This window comes from Callithrix jacchus, chromosome 2, assembly GCF_049354715.1.
Source record: "Callithrix jacchus isolate 240 chromosome 2, calJac240_pri, whole genome shotgun sequence".
NCBI lineage: Eukaryota > Metazoa > Chordata > Mammalia > Primates > Cebidae > Callithrix > Callithrix jacchus.
Window position 1 is genome coordinate 205,656,431 of NC_133503.1, and position 20,101 is coordinate 205,676,531.

General features: G+C 53.0%; 1 protein-coding gene across 3 annotated transcripts in view; it reads right to left on the bottom strand.

The window, feature by feature from the left end:
- Nucleotides 1-20,101, bottom strand: part of AHRR (aryl hydrocarbon receptor repressor) — a 122,242-nt gene that overhangs the window by 25,257 nt on the left and 76,884 nt on the right. The gene's annotated exons all lie outside the window — the stretch shown is intronic.

Below are 20,101 nucleotides of genomic sequence, written 5' to 3' on the forward strand. Positions count from 1 at the left end.
GAACACAGGAAGTGCAATAAACTTCCAGTTACACATACGCAGAGAAGTCACACAACTCCCAGTGAGCTTAAAATGACTGTTTCAGAAGCATACAGTCCCTCTTCAAGAAACTAGAGAAAGAAGAGTCAGTTAAATCTAATGTAAGTAGAACGAAAGAAAACATAAAGGTAAGAGTCAAAAATCCATGAAAATGGGTTAGAACACTCCAGTAGTAGAGCCTATCAACAGAGTCAAATTTTGAATTTTTGAAAAGATTAATAAAATGGATAATCTGCTAGCATGACTTGTCAAGAAAAAAACAAATTGCTGAGACCAGGAGTTTAAAAGTACATCACTACAGGTCCTACAAATATTAAAAGGATAATACTAGAAATACTAGAAAGGATAGTTAATACATTAAATAATTTAAATGAAACAGGAATATTCCTTGAAATATGTAAATTAACAGAAGTGATATAAGAAATAGAAAATCCAAATATCCTAATATCTATTAAATAAATCAAATTTCTAATCAAAACTTTCTCATAAAGAAAACTCCAGGCCCCAATCAAAAAACATAAAATACCTAGGAATAAATCTAATAAAAGGTGTGCAAGACTGGTATATTGAAGACTATGAAACATTACTGAGAAAATACCTGAATAAACTAAGAGATATAAAATGTTCCTGGATTGAAAGGCTCAGTGTAGTTAGAATGTCCTGTCTCCCCAAATTGATCTGTACATATAATGTAACCCCAATCATAATTTTAAGGTTTTTTTTTCTCTTTATAGAAAGTGACAAGCTGATTCTAAAATTTTTATGGCTGGGCACCATGGCTCACGCTTGTAATCCCAGCACTTTGGGAGGCCGAGGTAGGAGGATTGCTTGAGCACAGCAGTTCAAGACCAGCCTGGGCAATACAGCAAGACCCCATCTCTACAAAAAGACAAACCAACAAAAACTAGCTGGGCATGGCGGTGCACGCCTGTAGTCCCAGCTACTTGGGAGACTAAGGTGGGAGGATCGCTTGAGCCTGGGAAATGAATGTTGCAGTGAGTTGAGGTCGCACCACTGCACTCCAGCCTGGGTGACAGAGTGAGACTCTGTCACTAAAATAATAAATAAATAGTTATGGAATTGCAAAAGACCCAGCCTTGCTAAAGAAAACTTGTTAAAAAAGAACAAAATTGTGGAACGTATTTTGACTTCATGGCTTCCTATAAAGCTGTGGTCATCACGACAAGGTCAAATAGACAGGCTGACCGAGGCACTAGGTCCATCCGTGAGGAAGGACGGTCTGATGCGGCATGGCCGGGACCGCTGCAGATCTATATGGAAAAACGAACCCAACTCCTATCTCACGCCACACCAAAAAATTAAGACCCGTGACAGACAGAAACACAAAGCCCAGAGCCACGAAGCTTCCAGAAGGAAACCGAGGAAACACCCTCATGAGTTTGAGTTGGGTAGATTTGGTAGGGTACAGAAACACTAACCCTTAAAGAAAAAACTTGATATATTGGGCTTTATTTAAAAATGCCAGTGAAAAAATGAAGAGATAAGCCACAGAAAAAAAATATGCACAGCACATTGACAAAGGACTTTATCCAGAATCTATAAGAACTGCTACAAATCAACAATTAAAAGATAACCCAATTTTAAACAATGGGACAAACATTTGCAGAGATACTTTACCAAAAGAGAGAGAGTAACACCCATCATACACATGAATATAAGCTCAGCATCCTTAGCCATCAGGGACATGCAAGTTAAAACTGCGTTGAGATGCTGCTTCACACCCCAGGATGGCCACTGTCAGAAAGACTGACGGCACTGGATACTGGTGAGGGCGAGAGTGTAACTGCGGGAATGAAAAATGCTACCGTCACTTTGGAAAACTGTTGTGCTGTTCTGCATAAAGGCAAGTGTACATTTACCCTACAACCCAGAAATTCCACCCTTAGTATTTAATCAAGGGAAATGGGTTTGTTCACAAAAATGCTTGAACGAGGATGCTCACAGTGGCCTTACTGATAATAATCAAAAGCTAGAAATAGCCCGAACAACAATCAACTGAACAATCAATAAATGAATTGCAGAACACTGATAAAATGGAACGCTGTTACACCATTAAAACATTCGTAACTTAGGATTATGCAAACACATTGATGAACCCCACAAATACTATATTAAAGAAAAATCAGATGCAAAATTCATAACCTTAAGAGTCTATTTATATGACATCTAAGAACAGGCCAAACTAATCTACAGTAATAAATATCAGAAAGTAGCTCCCTGGGTGTGGCAGAGGGCAAGTGATTGAACAAAAGTGGGGAAGACCTATATATAAACAAATTTGAAAACCTAAAGTATTTAGCTAGGAAAATACAACTTACAAAAATTGACCCCATTAGAGATAGCAAGCTTAAAAGATAAACTCCCGTAGAAGGAATAGAGAAAGTTATCAAGGAATTACCCACAAACATGCACCTGCTCCACTTGGTTTTAACATGGAATTCCACCACATCTTCAACGATGAGATACTTTCAATGCCCCATAAATCGTTCCAGAGCATAGAAAGTGAAGGAAAATTTCTAGGCCTTTTTAAGAAGCATAACATTGATGCTTAACTCTGATATGGAGAGTAAAATAAAAAAGAAAATGACACACCAGTATCACCTTTGAATATTGATGAGAATGTGCCAAATGAAGTACTGAGAAATAGACTCCAGTTTCACATTAGGAAAAGAATGTGAATAACCCAGAAACATAACCAATGACCAAGCAGATGTAATCCAAGGATGCGAGCTCGAGTCCATTCATACAGTCTGCAAGCAGATATACTCCAAGTATGCGAGCTCGAGTCCATTCATACAGTCTGCAAGCAGATATACTCCAAGGATGCGAGCTCGAGTCCATTCATACAGTCTGCAAGCAGATATACTCCAAGGATGTGAGCTCGAGTCCATTCATACAGTCTGCAAGCAGATATACTCCAAGGATGCGAGCTCGAGTCCATTCATACAATTTGCCATATTTACAGATATGAGGGGAAAATCTTATGATTATCTCCATATATGGTGAAAAAAGCCCTCAACAATTATTCCTGAAAAAGTAAAAGACTCAAGAAAAGAGGAATGACTGAATACGTCCTTCACCTGAAACATGTATGTGTGTGGATCTCATTCCTAAGGCAGCGACTTCATAGGGAAACATTCAAGGTGTTTCCAGTAAAATCAAGAAACAGGCTACAGATGCCCACCGCTACCTGTACAAGGGGTGCAACTATAGCCCCCAATATGGCACCCCATGTGGCCTGCCACTTGACTTTCTAAATAAAGCCTCAGGGGAACACAGCCATACCCATGCATTTATTTACTATGGCTACTTCTCTACAACCACACAGCTGAGTGCCTGGGTGGACACGGTACAGCCCAAAATGCCTAAAACCTTGACCATATGGGCCTTTAAAGAAGAGCCCTGCCAACCCCACCCCATGGCACTGGACCTTGCATTGCAGGCATGGATTAATGCAACTCAACAGGAGGCACAACAATTGGGGAAAAGTAAAACTGTCTCTATCTGCAGATGACATCATAGTGCATCTGGAAAACCCAAGAGAATCAGTGATAAAATAACCCAAATACAAGAAGTCAGTCTAAAATCAACATACAGATATCCATAACCTTTACATACTAGAAAAATGTCCATTAGGGTACAGAATTGTAGGCAAAGCCCCATTTACAAAAACCTGAAAGCAGCTAATGAAGATGTCTGCAAAACCTATATGAAGAAAACTTCAAAATATCTTCGAGACACAAAAAATTATATTTGAACAAATGAGAAGACACACCTCAATCCTGCACAAGATGAGTCACCATCCTCGAGACACCTGCTCCTCCTGAGCGAATGTATCAACACGCAGTAATACTAATAAACGTAGTGCCAAACTGTTTATGCAGCTAGGAGGTTTATACTAAATACGAAAATAAATATGCAATGAGAGCTACAAAAGCTCTGGAAGAAAAACCAGAAGGCAGGTGCGTCTTCTTCAATACCTAAGAAATAGTATCAAGCCTGTATCATTAAATCGTAGTGCATGAACAGACACATGAATCAATGGACTGGAATGGAAAGTCAGAAATGGGTCCAAGTGCAAACGGAAAACTGATGCATGAAAAAGGTGTCACTCAAATCACTGGGAAGGAGATGGGCTTTTCAATAACTGGTGCTATATTACGGGACGCTGTTCTTATAGCCTGTTTGAACAGAGCTGGGTAATCTACAAGCTGTACGAGCTGACACGCTCTTCCTTTAGTATATTAAGTTGGTAAGCTAAATTTTATGGGTATTTCCCAATGTTGGAGTCTCACCTTATTCCTAGACCACCGTGACTGCGGCGGCTCATGCTTTTATAACAGATGGGAGTCAAGTTGCTATCATCTCATCTGGAATTGCTTTGTGCAGTTTCAAGGGGAGAAGGGGCTGCGTTTCTCCTTTGAGCTGCCTGCACCAGCATTTCCTAACCTCTCAGAATTAACTGAACAGTTTTCTATCCCTTTCTATGCTCTTCAGTGGCTTAACCAGCTTGAGTATTTTGTTTCTTAAAGTTTTTCTGAACTCTGCTTCTAAGAACAAGTAGACCAGGCACCTGACCACCTTTATTTTGAGATGACTCCCCCTTCTTCCTTACCAGTGCAATTATGATTCTGTTCAGAGTAGCATCTCACTCGCACAAAAACGTTTGCCTCCCAGCCTTTCACATGGAGTGATTTGGCATGAGGTAGGGGCTGGGGCTCGGGGACTCAGTCTCTCTCTCCTGACCTGGGGCCATCCTGGTCCAGCCTTCCATGTTCCTACAAGAAACACAGACAAGAGGCGGCTTGCAGAGTCATAGGCTGGGAGGAAGGGGGCTGGGGACAGCAGAAGGGGCCTGAGTCCCGGCGACACTGTGGGTTCCTGGCCAAGTCCAGCTGCGACAGGTTTCCATCCACGTGACAAGAGCCTTCTTTCCGGAAAGGCTTTTCCTTTTTCGTTTTCTCCCTAATTTTTTCCCCCAGTTAATTTTGCTGTAGAATTTCTACCTTCTTTGTTCAGTTGGCTGTAGAGCATTTCATACATCTGTGTCTACCTTGTTGGGTGTCACAGGTATGGGGAAGGTTGACCTGCTACCCAGGGTCTGGTTCATACCAGAAGCTGCATGTTCTTCCCAAAGACACCGTCACACCACACCTAGTTCAGGAGGAAAGTCACATGCAGAAGGATGCAGCCTCAAACCTAGAGCCTCACTCGGCTGCAAAGCGCATTTTTCAATCAGTAAAGTATCATCTAAAAAGAAAAGTCACAGGTCTCGTGAAAATATAAAAGAAACACTTGTCAAAGATCAACTCAGCAATCGGTGAGATGAGCAGTAAGATGTTTCGGCTGATGGAGAGAGCTGAGGCACTGGTGGTCGCAGGCGGCAGGACGAGACTGCTGGGTCAGGTGCCAGTGACCGGAGGGCCTCTCTCCCACTGACCCGGAGAGTGTGCCGCCCCCTTAGTTCTGGATACAGAGGCGCAGGCACCAGGTGATGACTTCACAATGGGATTTGAACTGTGTTGAGCAACTGAGCAAGAAACCCAAGCCTCACAAAGCACCTCCCACTGGGATGAAGACGTCAGGGGCCCCGCCCAGCTGTCACAACAAAACCCCGTAGGCTGCTCCGTGATGACAAAATAGGCCAATGCTTTACAGGGTCTGGCATCAGACAAGAAGCCCCTCATTGTCAGTCACCCTGAATTCCAGCAGGTTCCTAGAGAAAGGGAAATTGGCCCATGGGACGTCTGCATCCACGGGAGCATCTGAGGATCTCAGGCAAACTGCAGCACTTGGACGTTTCCATTCCCAAGCTGCTCCGAGGAAGACGGTTGGTTCCACACTAACGTCTCTGAGTCGTGAGCAGAAGGTCTGGTGAGCCTGCCTGGGCCTGGCCAGAGGGGGTTTACAAGCTCTCAGTTTGTCCAAATTTCCCCAAGACGTTCCATTCTCCGACACGCTGCATTTCTTTGGGGCAGGGGACTATGGAATACTTGGGACTGAGTTGTTTATATCACTGAATAAAGGACCCGATGTGCCCATGGGATGATCCACAGAGAAGAAATCACTCTTTTCCCTCCAGTCGCTGGATTAATCAGCAGGACATGAAATGGACCCCACCGGGAGTGTGAAGACAGGCACATGCCAGCCTCCCCGAAATGGACTGAACCCGCTATCCAAGGCACGGAGGAGGAACAGCATGTGGTGCCCACTGGCAGATTAGTAAGCTGGATAACCATCTCACCATGTCCTGTGCGCCTCAGATTTATCACCTAAAAACAACATCTCATTCAGCCTCCCACCAGCTGGAAGAAATTTTTCTTGAAGGAGTCTTAGGGACGTTAGTTTTAGCTCATGTGACCAGGCTGGGCTCCCATGGCCAGACTTCCATGTCCCTCATCTTACTGACTCAACCAAGAGAGTATATTTTTATGACAGCTTTTTCCAAACTTTAAAAAAGGGTTTAAATTATAATAAAATATACATCACATAAAAATTACCATTTTAACCATTCTAAGTGGTTAATTTTTTTTTTTTTTTGATGGAGTTTCATTCTGTCACCCAGGCTGGAGTATAGTGGCATGACCTTGGCTCACGGCAACCTCCACCTCCTGGGTTCATGCAATTCTCCTGTCTCAGCCTCCCAAGTAGCTGGGATTACAGGCACCTGCCACCATGCCCAGCTAATTTTTGTATTTTAGTAGAGACATGGTTTCGCCATGTTGGCCAAGCTGATCTCAAACTCCTGACCTCATGATCTGCCCGCCTTGGCCTCCCAAAGTGCTGGGATTATAGGTGTGAGCCAGCACAACTGGCCTGAGTGGTTTAATTTTAACCATTTTAAGCTCTTAGGCATTAGGCACAGCCACATTGTTGTGCCACCATCATCACCATCCATCTTCAGAACCTTCCCACCCTCCCAAACCAAAACTCTGTCCACATTAAACACTCGCCCCACTCCCCCCCAGCCCCGGCACATCCCACCCGCTTTCTGTCTCTGTGAATTTGCTCACACTGGGGGCCTCACCTAAGCGGAATGAAGCAGACTTTGTACTCATTTCCCTCCGCAGGGTCCTCAAGGTTGATCCGAGCCACGGTGCGTGTCCATGTCCTTCCTTCCTTTTTTATCCACTCCCCTCCCCAGGCCCCGGTAACCATCGATTCTGTTTCGATGAGTTCCACCTTTTTAGATTCCACATCTGAGTGAGATCACACAGAACTCTCTTTCCGTGACTCATCTCACTGGGCACCATGTCCTCCAGTTCACCCGTGGTTTTGTAGGTATCAGAATTCCCTTCTTTTTGTGGTTGAGTAGCGTTCCACAGTGTGTGCACACAACATTTTCCTTGTGCATTCCCTGGTGGACGTCTAGGTTGTCTCTGCGTCTTGGCTACTGTGACGAGTGCTGCCATCAAGAGTCCAGGTCTCTCTGTTTCTGATTTCAACTCCTTTGGGTAAATGCCCTGCAGGGGACTGCTGGGTCGCAGGGAAGTTCCATTTTTTATTTTTCTGAGGAAAAAAAATTAAGCCCCACGTAGCCTTCCATACATTTGCACTAATTCACATTTCCCCCACATGGGTTCTCTTCTCTCCACACCCTCGCCAACAGCTGCCTTCCATCCTTTCGAAACCACTGTCCTGATGGCATGAGATGTGCAGGCTGACGGTTTGCATTCACGCTTGCCCGTGCCTGGTGATGCTGAGGCACTTTCCACGTACAACCTGGCCACTTGGCGTCTCCTTTGGAGAAGTGCCTATCAGGTCCTCTGTGCGGTTTTCCATCTGGTTGTTATCCTGCTCTTGGGTTGTCTGGATTCTTTATGTATTTGGGGTATTTCCCACCTGTCAGGTGTACGGTGGGTAAATACGTCCCGTCGGGCGCACGGTGGGTAAGGGCGTCCCGTCAGGCGCACGGTGGGTAAGGGCGTCCCGTCGGGCGCACTGTGGGTAAGGACGTCCTGTCGGGCGCACGGTGGGTATGTCCCGTCAGGCGCACGGTGGGTAAATACGTCCCCTTGTTCCGTAGGTGCCTCTTCATTCTGCTGATACTGCCTTTGCTGTGTAGAAGTTTTTTAGTGTGGTGTCGTCCTGTCTGTGTATTTGTCTTTTGCTGCACCACCCTTTTTAAGGCTGAATACTACTCCTCTGTAGGTAGGCACCACATCTTGCTAACCCCTGATCTGTCATCGGACTCTTGGGTGCCCCTTGCTTTGGCTGTGAGCGCTGCTACTGTGGCTGCATTTCCAGAAGGAAGGTATCTAAGGCTGAAATCATTTCACGACACTTTGCTCTTCCCTGCAATCCCCAGCTGGGATAAAAGGAGGCTCAGAAGCTGTGGCGAGGGTTAAATCACACCCTGTGCCTGGCAGAGCTGGCGTCCTGAGGAACGATAGTGCCAGGCTCACTTGATCTGCATTTGTCACTGCGCCCACCTGTGCCGGCTTCACAGCTTCTCCCTGGAACTCCTGGAGTTCTTGTCCTGCCTGGAGTTGATTGTGGGGAGTACCCACGAGGGCCTGGGATCGTCCCTGCCTGTGCTCAGTGAGGTCTGTTCCTGGGCTGTCGCCAGCGGAGATCAAGGACGTTTTGGCCATGGAGGGACCAGGGGCCAACCCCACCACCTTCCCATGTGGTGATGCAGACACTGAGGAACTGGGAAAGCCCGGCCCAGTGCCGGCACCCATGGCATCAATGCCCTTTCTCCATGGCACCTCCCATCTTAGGGGCCAGCATTTGTGTCCGGAACGAGGGGATCCAAACCACCACTGCACCTCAGGCTGACCCTGAGAGCAGTCATCTGGCACCTGCTCCTCAGGCCCCTGCAGCCCCTCCGTCCCCTGGGATTAGGCAGAGACAGGGTGAGAGGGTGCAGGGTGCACCAAGGGGTCGGTAGAAAACAAGGCAACATTTCTGCTGAGACGGCCGACTGTCTGCCATCCTGAGAGTGGTCGACTGTCTGCCATCCTGAGAGCCGAAGCTGCTGGGGAAGCGTGAAACAGCCAGGCCCGTGTGGCTGAGGGGCCACCATCTGCCGAAAGAGAACGGAGTTGCCGTCAAACTGTGCTCGGAACCAGGCAGTGGTGATGCCGAGGGTCCTCACTCCCGTCCCGCACAGGCTGGAGGTGTGTGTACCGTGTGTGCCAGGGCCTCGAGTCCTCAGCCCCCAGCCCTTCCTGGCACTGCCAGAGGGGGCTGTGCCCGCCGGCTCCTGCAACAGCTTTTCCCAATTCAGCGGTTGCCACATACTGATGATGTCCCACTAATAATAGTTCAAAGACCAAAGAAATTTTCAAGTCTTGAGTATGTAAAATGTCTTCTTAAAAAAGATTTTATGAGATTAGTCACAACCAAAAGCAACCTTAATTTTAACTCACAAGGCAGAATTTTTTTTAAGACCATAAAATGCTGTTTGCCGTGTCAGATGGATTCAATATCAGACTGACTTCTGGTCCAGCACCGTCACGCCAAACACTCGTACACATGTGGGCCCATCTTTCAAATATGCATCTCAAGCGTCTGTTTGCTTTCTCTCACTCTGCCTTTCTAATCTTAGGAGAGTTTTGGTTTTTTTAAACATGGCCCATGGAAAATGAGATCACTTTTCCCCATGGAAAAAGGGATTTGGCTCTAAGGTTAAGGCTACATTTTTTAGGGGAAAAAGATCACATCTATGTTCTGTCACTGAACATCAGGAAACGGCACACCTGCCACCTGGCAAGAGCGATGGAGGTCGGAGCAGGCGAGGGCCGGGGCCACACTCTCCCCCAGGCAGGCAGGGAGTGGGGCAAATGTTCTGAGAAAGCTGGGACTTCCTTTGTCAAACCCTTTAAATATCCTGATCTCTTCCAGTTCCAGGGCAGAAAAAATAGCCGGCAAGTACTTCAAAGATTATTTTTGTCAAGGTCATGGCAGAGGGAAAATGAGGGACAAGTAACAACCCTCCGCAGCCCCCAGGCTGCCGCCCCTTGGCGTAAAGGGAAGTTGGGAGCATTGTGCTCCCCTGAGAGCCGTTGCCATGGTTACGGAGCCACAACACAGTGGCCAGTCACGCGAGCGGGCACTGGGCGGCAGGCGGCGGGGCAGCTGGCCCAGCCTCCTGGAGCCAGATCACTCACAGGGGCCGCTCCATGGGGCTGGCGTGCGTGCGAGGCAGCGCTCTTGCTCGGGGAGCTGAATAACTGGCTGTTTATAGATCCCACAAACAGTCAACGCAGCCTTGAATCCCTTCCACAGAGCAGCTCCAGAGCTTGAAAACAGTTCTTGAGAATGCAGCTGGTGGACAGCCGGACAGCCACAGAGGGGGAGCGAGACACAGGCCCCGGGCCCCTCAGAGAGCAGGAGGACAGTGGCCCCCAGGCAGTCACTCCTGATGCCCACCAAGGCCCTGCTCAGTTAATCCAGTGCCCCGAGCCCCCTTCTGGCTGAGGGAGAACAGCCTGTGTGGACACCACCTTCACCTCCAGCCTCATCTTCACTGAGTGCCCCTGGTGATTAATTCCCTCTCCCGGCCTCAGTTTCCCCCTGTGAAAGCCAGAACAGCAGCCATGAGCATCTGTGAGGGCACGGTGAGCAGCAGCACCAGGCATCCTCCAGCGATCAGGGAAGTACCTGCTGTCGCTGTGACCGGAAGGCAAGTGGCTGTGCTGGATGGGCGATCTGACATCGAAGGTTAATGCCATTTTCTAGAGAACAAAACTTATGTTTTTAAAACTGGGAGCCGCTTTCTGAATGCAAACACCTCGTGTGTGTAACTTCACTTCACAAGAGGCAGAGTCACAGCCCATAAACAAATGCAGCTGATGGCTCCCACAGTGAACCTCCCTCAGGAAGAGCCAGGACCATCCTGCCAGGGTCCTGGTGACTGGGGAGCCACCCCCGCTGACCCCTAAGCCTGGGACCCTGTGCCCTGGGTGTGTCCTGCACCACCAGCCCCATGGGACTTAGAGACGGTGGGGCCAGAGTTGGCCTGACGGGCCTGCAGGCTGTCCCTCTGCGCCTGCAGCTCTCTACCCAGGAGAGCCTGAGGCGGCTCCGTGCTGTTTCGGCTGCTTCAGAGCAGACAAGGAGGGTGACATGGGGATAAGAACCACCTGATAGGAAACTGAGAGGAAAACGGCAGTGAGGCCAAGAGGTGGGTGCTGAGTGGGAGCTGCGGCTGCTTGATCCTGGAGAAAAATGAGGTGCACCATGGTGCCGCTGGGCAGGTGTGGGGGAGGGATGCCAGGTGCACCAGTGACCTCAGGGGGGGGAAAATCCACCCGGAACAGACTGGGCAGCTCCTGGAGCCAGGGCCACACACAGACCCACAGTGCACTGAGAGCACCTTATGGCCTCCCAGACCCAGTCCCAGGGGCGGAAGGCCCTGCCAGCCCCGGCCCTTCTCAGACAAGTCCATCAGTGATGACCGTGCTGCCTCCCCCAGTGTCAGCAGCTTAGAAAGAAGTAACAGTCGAGTGGTGTGACCCACACTTACAGTGCATGGTGCTTGAAACCCAGGCAGCACAAACGCACACCCCCTTCCCCCAGAGTGGGCCCAGGACCCTCACCTGTGCTGACGTCACCTGCTGGGCAGAGCCTGGGATGCAAGGGCCCAGGCCCAGCTGAGCCGAGGGCAGAGCAGGGGCCGAGTGAACACCACTGCATGGAACCCCATGCACCAGCTCAGTAACCACAGATGGCCAGGGGCTAACTGATTGTCAGGACTAAGGTGGACGTTAAGGGGCTAACGTGGATGGTCAGGGGCTAACACAAACGGTCAGAGACTAACGCGGGTGGTCAGGGGCTAACGCGGACGGTCAGGGGCTAAGGCGGACGGTCAGGGGCTAACACGGACGGTCAGGGGCTAAGGCGGATGGTCAGGGGCTAACGTGGACAGTCAGGGGCTAAGATGGAAGGTCAGGGGCTAGGGTGGACGGTCAGGGGCTAAGGCGGATGGTCAGGGGCTAACACGGATGGTCAGGGGCTAACGCGGATGGTCAGGGGCTAAGGTGGAAGGTCAGGGGCTAAGGCGGACGGTCAGGGGCTAACGCGGACGGTCAGGGGCTAAGGCGGACGGTCAGGGGCTAATGCGGACGGTCAGGGGCTAAGATGGAAGGTCAGGGGCTAGGGTGGACGGTCAGGGGCTAAGGCGGATGGTCAGGGGCTAACGCGGACGGTCTGGGGCTAAGGCGGACGGTCAGGGGCTAACGCGGATGGTCAGGGGCTAAGGTGGAAGGTCAGGGGCTAAGGTGGACGGTCAGGGGCTAAGGCGGACGGTCAGGGGCTAAGGTGGACAGTCAGGAGCTAAGATGGAAGGTCAGGGGCTGACGTGGACGGTCAGGGGCTAAGGTGGAAGGTCAGGGGCTAACGCGGACAGTCAGGGGCTAATGTGGATGGTCAGGGGCTAAAGTGGACAGTCAGGGGCTAAAGTGGACAGTCAGGGGCTAAGGTGGATGATCTAGGGCTGGCGAGGATGGTCAGAGGTAAATGGTGGAGAGTCTTGGGGATCTAAAAGTCACAGAGAGCCCAGTCTGGGCCCCAGACACCTGCGGCAGCCTCTGAGCGGGGCGAGGAGCTGGGCACCCTGACCTCGCTGGGCAGGGGTCCCCAGCCTCCCTGAACTGGCCTGGGCTATGGATGGGTGGGAGACGCTGGTGGGGGTTGGGGAGAGGGTGGTCAGGCGGGTGCGTGGGGAGCTGGGCTGCCTCCCGCTGTGCCCAGCGCCCTTCCTCGCGGTGAAACCTCTGCCCTTATCTTTATTGATTACATCTGATGAACTCCTGAAATGAAAGCCACTTCAAAGGAGTTCTGAACAGCAGGCCCAGAAGCTACAGCAGACTGTAAAACGTGGATTTTTAGTAGCAGAAAGGCCAAAGTGGCACCAGAAAATGTCAGGCCAGGAGATGAGGCCAAGTGTGTTCTGTGGGGCTTGTGGGACACTGCCCAGAACAGAGCCAGGAGCAAGCTCGGGCATCACAGAGCTCTCTCCATGGCAGCCGGTGGGTGCCAGGGTGGGGCCAGGGCCACCCGTCTCAGTCCCCCCAGAGACACAGACCCCAGCCATGGTGTGGGGGCTCAGTTCCCCACCCCCATCACCTCTAAAGTCATGGACAGAGGTGGCTGTAGGATGCCCCCTCCCAGCCTGCCACTCCTGCACATTGTCCCTGCCAGCCCCCATTCCTCCCCCAAGGATGGGGTGCCAGGCCCAGAGGGCAGGAGGGCATCCCCTGCACTGTCCCCCCCAGGACAGGCCCAAGACCCAGGCCTCTCTCTCTGGGTTGCTGCCTTGTCATGGGGGCTGGGACCCCCCAGCTCCTGGGCTGCAGGGCCCCGCTGTCCGTTGCCTCTGCTCACCCTCCTGGGCTGGTATTCCCTGTATCCCCCTTTGTGTTCCCAGAGCCCCCTGAGTTGTGGTCCTGTGTCACCATCTGGGGTTTTCTACTTTTGCTTTGAGCCTGAATTTCTGAAAGACCCATGGTCCCCTAATCCTCGTACCAGGAGCCCCTTAGAGCCACACAGCATCACTGATGTGTAGGGAGCTGGAGGAAGGGACCCTCGTCCCTTTCATTTCACCCCCGGCCCCCTGGCTCAATCCTCTCCCAAAGGGTCCCTCACAGGAACGTGTGTGGAGCCCCAGCTGAGAGGGCTTCTGGGCCTTCCTTTAGGACAGCAGACTGCAGCGGAGGAGCGTCTCCCCACTTGCCAAATTTCAAGTGCTGGACACTTCGGTTCCTAGGGACTTCTCAGGAATCTGTGCATGCTTTTCCAGAAACCACAGCAGAGCAGCGTGGCCCAGCGAGTCTGCCTAGCAGCTTGGGGCATCCAGACACGCAAGGCTGTTCTCACAGCTGTTTCTGTGAGGCCCTGCTCAGCTGCCACTGGGCACAGCACAGGGTGGGAGCTGGAGCAGGCGCCTCTGATGACCTGGCCTGGAGTGGCCTCTGGGAAGCTGCCCGTCCAGCCCTGGAGCTGAGAAGCTCTGTTTCAGGGAACTGGTGAGAATTCCCCTGCTCCAGGCTGGTGAGTCAGCTGCCCTTCCTGTTTGCCACCTCGTCTTCTCCTGGGACTTTTATTCCCCTAATTTTCAGACCCTGCTCAGCCTGGTGTTCAGCCAACTGCCTCCCACCACTTGAACCCATGTCTCCCAAGCCACTTCTGTCTGCATCCTGCACCAGTGTCATTCAGGGAACAGGACAGTAGGTGTCAGCCACCTGGAGGGAGGGGGACCGGAGGACAGGATCCCCAGAAAAGCCGAGGGATCTCCAGGAGTCTTGGGCTGTCTGGGGTTAGGGAGTGGAGGAGATTGGGAGCCACAGCCCAGGGCAGGGCTCAGGGGCACAGGGAAAGAACAGGTGGCAGAAATCCCTTTCCTGTGCTGCCTCTGCTCTCCCAAGATACCATGGGACAGCCCTGCCTGGGGCGACAGCAGGAGGTTGGGCTACAGCCTGAGGGGCAAGATCCAGAGGTGTGAGAAGCTGTGCCACCAGCTCCAGCACCCACCTCCTCCTCTTGTGCAAACCCCCAGGCTGGGGAGGACTCAGGGTGAGAGTGCTCCCTCCCAGGGTGCTCCCTTCAGAGATAAACTCTTCACCCAGGAGCTGGCCCTGCCTGCCTGCCCTCCCTTCTGCTCGCCAGCCCTGCCCTGCCCCACATGGGCCAATCAGAGCCATCACCCACGGGGACCAGAGCGCAGGAGCCGCAGCCAGGAAAGCAGAGGCAAGATGGGAGAAGAAAGCGCGGTTCTAACAAACGGAGGAAAGGAGAGACCTGGGGAGGTGCAAATGCACGGGAGGAAGGGGCTGAGCACAGAGCCGCAGCCAGGAAGCTCCAGGGCCCCCTCCCGCCACCCGGACGGAGCCCAGTGAGAAACCGAGAGCCTGGAGAGTGGCCGTGAAGGGCCACGCATGGATGGTCCAGAGAGAAAAGCAAGAATGGAGAGGGGCACGCCAGTGCAGCGGCAGACACAGAAGCATCCGGAACCAAAGTCCACAGGCCTCAGCTGGGAAGAACTCACAGAGCCCCCAGCAGGGAAACCAGAGGACACGTGGCCGTAAAACTCAAGACCACCAGAAAGTAAACACTGTGACAGGCCGGGCGCAGGGGCTCGGGCCTGTAATTCAGCACTTTGGGAGGCCAAGGCGGGGGGATCACCTGAGGTCAGGCATCGGAGACCAGCCTGGCCAACATGGCGAAACGCTGCACCCACTAAGAATACAAAGTTAGCGGGGCACGGTGGCTCGCGCCTGTAATCCCAGCCACTTGAGCGCCTGCAGCAGGAGAATTGCTTGAACCTGGGAGGTGTAGGTTGTAGTGAGCCGAGATCACACCGCTGCATTCCAACCTGAGTGACAGAGTGAGACTTTGTCTCAAAAAAAAAAAGAAAAGAAAAGAAAACATTGCAACAGCTCCCAGGAGAGCAAGAGCACAGCCACAAGGGAGGAGCAGACCCAGACCCGCCCGGCTCAGCAGCCAGACCCCGCGGCCTGCACACACGGGACAGGCCTCAGCCTGGAGCTCTCTGTGCAGCATGGCTGCCGTCCACGCACGAAGATGCAGCAACATTCTCCTACTCGCAGGGGCACCCAGGATTCACAGCGAGGCCACAGCAAACCACAGCACACCACGGCGAGGACACTTGGAGGAGGAACGAGTGGTTAGGGGACACAACGTCAGGAGCCAAGACAAGAATCTGTGTCATCTGGGATGAAGCCTCCAGACCCAGTCAGCATGTGGCCCATGCGGGGACGGCCAGAGGACAGAGGCCCCCTGCGGCAGCGTCGCTGCGGACCAGTCTGAGAAGGTCTCATCTCAAAGGCATCCCCATGAGGACAAAAGCAGAATGTGCACCTTTAGTTCAACAAAGCTCAATGTATCTGACTGAGAGGGGGAGGAAAAGAGACCCAAGGGCTTGCGGTGAATGGAAAACACAGACTAGGACGACAGGAATCAGCTCCTAAACAATTACGAAGAGCGTAACTAGCCCCACCGCAAGGACATGTTCAGTGTGGGGGATCCCTCCACCCGCCGCCCGCACGGGGCACCTACACAGAGAAGGAAACGCGGGAAGTGAAGGGATGGGTGGGCCCTCCAAGCAGCCAGGAAGCAAAGCAAGCCTGGGTGGCAACTGTGAGCCCTGAGAAATGAATGCAACGGGCAAGAAGAGTCGACGTTCATGTGCCAGGCCTGAGAGTCACACAGTATGCAAGCCTCCACCGAAACCCGCCGCTGTCCCCAAAACCGGCCTTCCCCCCCCACAATTTCCTGCTCCCTTGAGAGACTGCTTTGGGCCCTTCTCACCGGCGGTTTGAGCATTTTCCTCTGTCTTGCTAAGTCACACGCTTATGTAATGGGTCATTGCTGGGTTCCCCCAGCTCCAGACACTGCCTTGAGGTCTGTGGATGCCGCATCTTCACCCGCCTTGCCCTGCACCTGCCTTGCCCTGCACCCACCTCGCCTTGTGCCCACCTCGCCTTGTGCCCATGCACACTCTGACCCCCCTCACCCTGCACCTACCTCCCCTTGTGCCTGTGCACACTCCAGCCCCACCTCACCCTGCACCTGCCTCGCCCTGCGCCCACCTCGCCTTGTGCCCATGCACACTCTGGCCCCACCTCGGCCTGCACCCACCTCACCCTGTGCCCATGCCCTGGGCCCACCTCGCCCCGCACCCACCTCACCTTGTACCCACTTCACCTTGTGCCCATGCACACTCTGGCCCCACCTCGGCCTGCACCCACCTCACCCTGTGTCCACGCCCTGTGCCCACCTCGCCCTGTACCTGCCTTGCCCTGTGCCCGCCTTGCCCTGCACCTGCCTCACCCTGTGCCCACCTTGCCCTGCACCTGCCTTACCCTGTGCCCACCATGCCCTGTGCCCACCTCACCCTGTGCCCACCTCACCTTATGCCCATGCGTGCTCCGGCCCCACCTTGCCCTGTGCCCACCTCACCTTGTGCCCATGCACGCTCCGGCCCCACCTCACTCATCTGGCTGTGTTGTGACCACCCTCAGCTCAACCTGCAGGGCTCCTGTCACCAGAACCCTTCCCTCCTCCTGAGCAGCTCTGGTGGCCTGGGTTGCTGGCATCTTTGCTGACTTAGTTTCCCAGGTGCTCACTCACACCACCACTGATGTAGCCCAAGTCTCTCAGTTGAACGCACCTCCTAGGCCCTGGTTCCTGTGGTCTCTATCCCAGCCTCTCCGGGGCCTCTCCCAACCTCCATCTGAGGATGCTCTGTCGTGGGTGCTGGGTCTCTTCTCTCCCCCCACCTCCTCAAAGGGCTCCCATCCCCACCCAACCGTTTCTGTGGCTGGCTCTGGTGGAGAAGCCCTGCAGGGGCTCCTGAAGGAAGAACAACTCAGCCCCTGGGTGTGCGTGAACTCCCAGTTGAAAGGCACTTGTGCGTTCCCTCCTGGCCTCCTGCTTCCAGGCACCTGCTCTTGATCCTTTCCGCGAAGCCCATCCATCCTGTCTGGGAGCATTTAGGACCTTCTCCTTGTCCCCAAGGGTGTGGAGTTTCACAGAGATCCCAGCAGGAACTTCCAACCCAGAATCTCATGCCCTCGGCTCTGGGAAGCCAGCTTGGCCTTCCCCAGCCAACTCCCTCCCTCCCATCTTCCTGCAGCTCTGACCTTGGGCTCTGCCCATTTTCTTGACTTCGTTATTTCCACCTCTTTTTTCTTTACTCGTGGAAAGACCTCTTCAGCTTTAACGTCAAACCCTTCTGCTGATTTGTAGGGCTTGCTCTCATGCTTTTCATCATGGGGCCGTTTTTCATGCCTGAACTTTCGTTTCTCCAGTGACTGATTTCCCTTTGGTGCTGCTTTCGCTGGCCTCCGAGGATCCTGATGACAGCTGCTTCTGTCTTTCTTTTCTAAGGCACTTTTTAATTTTAAGGTTTGTAGGTTCATAGTATGTGTACATATTTATGGTGTGCCTGAGATGTTTTGATACAGGCGTGCAATGTGTAACAGTCACGTCACGAAAAATGGGGTGTCCATCCCCTCAGCATTTATCCTTTATGTTACAAGCCATCGCATTACACTGTTATTTTTAAATGTATGATTAAGTTATTGTTGACTGCAGTCCCTGCACTGTGCCTCCGATGCCTCGTCCTTTCTCCACCACACACGTCTTTGTCCCATGATGTGTCCCTGGACGCAGGGCCTCGTCCCTTCTCCATCACACACATGTGTGTCCCGCGATGTGTCCCTGGATGCCGGGCCTCGTCCCTTCTCCACCACACACGTGTGTGTCCCGTAATGTGTCCCTGGACGCCGGGCCTCGTCCCTTCTCCACCACACACATCTCTGTCCCATGATGTGTCCCTGGACGCCGGGCCTGGTCCTTTCTCCACCACACACGTGTGTGTCCCGTGATGTGTCCCTGGATGCCGGGCCTCATCCCTTCTCCATCACACACGTGTGTGTCCCATGATGTGTCCCTGGACGCCGGGCCTCGTCCCTTCTCCACCACACACATCTCTGTCCCGTGATGTGTCCCTGGACGCCGGGCCTCGTCCTTTCTCCACCACACGTGTGTGTCCCGTGATGTTTCCCTGGACGCCGGGCCTCGTCCTTTCTCCACCACACATGTGTTGCGTAATGTGTCCCTGGATGCCAGGCCTCGTCCCTTCTCCACCACACACGTGTGTGTCCCGTGATGTGTCCCTGGACGCCGGGCCTCGTCCTTTCTCCATCACACACGTGTGTGTCCTGTGACGTGTCCCTGGACGCCGGGCCTCGTCCTTTCTTCACCACACACGTCTCTGTCCCGCGATGTGTCCCTGGACGCCGGACCTCGTCCTTTCTCCACCACACACGTGTGTGTCCTGCAATGTGTCCCTGGACGCCGGGCCTCGTCCTTTCTCCATCACACACGTCTCTGTCCGGTGATGTGTCCCTGGATGCCGGGCCTCGTCCTTTCTCCATCACACACGTCTCTGTCCCATGATGTGTCCCTGGACGCTGGGCCTCGTCCTTTCTCCATCACACACGTGTGTGTCCCGTGATGTGTCCCTGGATGCCGGGCCTCGTCCCTTCTCCATCACACACGTGTGTGTCCCTTGATGTGTCCCTGGACGCCGGGCCTCGTCCTTTCTTCATCACACACGTGTGTGTCCCGTAATGTGTCCCTGGACGCCGGGCCTTGTCCTTTCTTCATCACACACGTGTTTGTCCTGCGATGTGTCCCTGGATGCCGGGCCTCGTCCTTTCTCCATCACACACGTCTGTGTCCCGCGATGTGTCCCTGGACGCCGGGCCTCGTCCTTTCTTCATCACACATGTCTTTGTCCCGCGATGTGTCCCTGGATGCCAGGCCTCGTCCTTTCTTCATCACACACGTCTTTGTCCCATGATGTGTCCCTGGATGCCGGGCCTCGTCCTTTCTTCACCACACACGTGTTTGTCCCGCGATGTGTCCCTGGACGCCGGGCCTCGTCCTTTCTCCACCACACACGTGTGTGTCCCGCGATGTGTCCCTGGACGCCGGGCCTCGTCCTTTCTTCACCACACACGTCTTTGTCCCATGATGTGTCCCTGGACGCCGGGCCTCATCCTTTCTTCATCACACACGTCTTTGTCCCACGATGTGTCCCTGGACGCCGGGCCTCATCCTTTCTTCATCCTGCATGTCCTGGTTCCCTCCAGGTCGTCTTCTCAGGTTAGGTCTCTCTACCGTCTTTCACAGTGGACTCTTTCCTTAAGAACCCAGCAAGACTGGCACGGGTGCCAGAGTGAGCCTGGGCTTTGTGTCCTGGGGGCCTCTACATCTGCATCCCAGTCCTTTCTCTGAGCCATCAGACCCCCCAGAGGCCTGTGGTGGAGGCACCTAGGGCTCTGGTGCTGGTCTGGGGGAAGGGCCCGGGCTCCATGTCCAGGGCTCCCAGCTGCCACCTTGGCAGAGCCCAGGAAGAGCCCCACATGCTCTTCCACAGAATGGGGAACCTGGGAGGTTAAGGATTCCTTGACTGTTCTAAAGCATGTGGGCTGCGTGCCGTGCTGGGACTCCCAGCTCTGGGGCTTGTGGCTCCCTCTCGTGGAAGGCAGCTCGATGTTGGCAT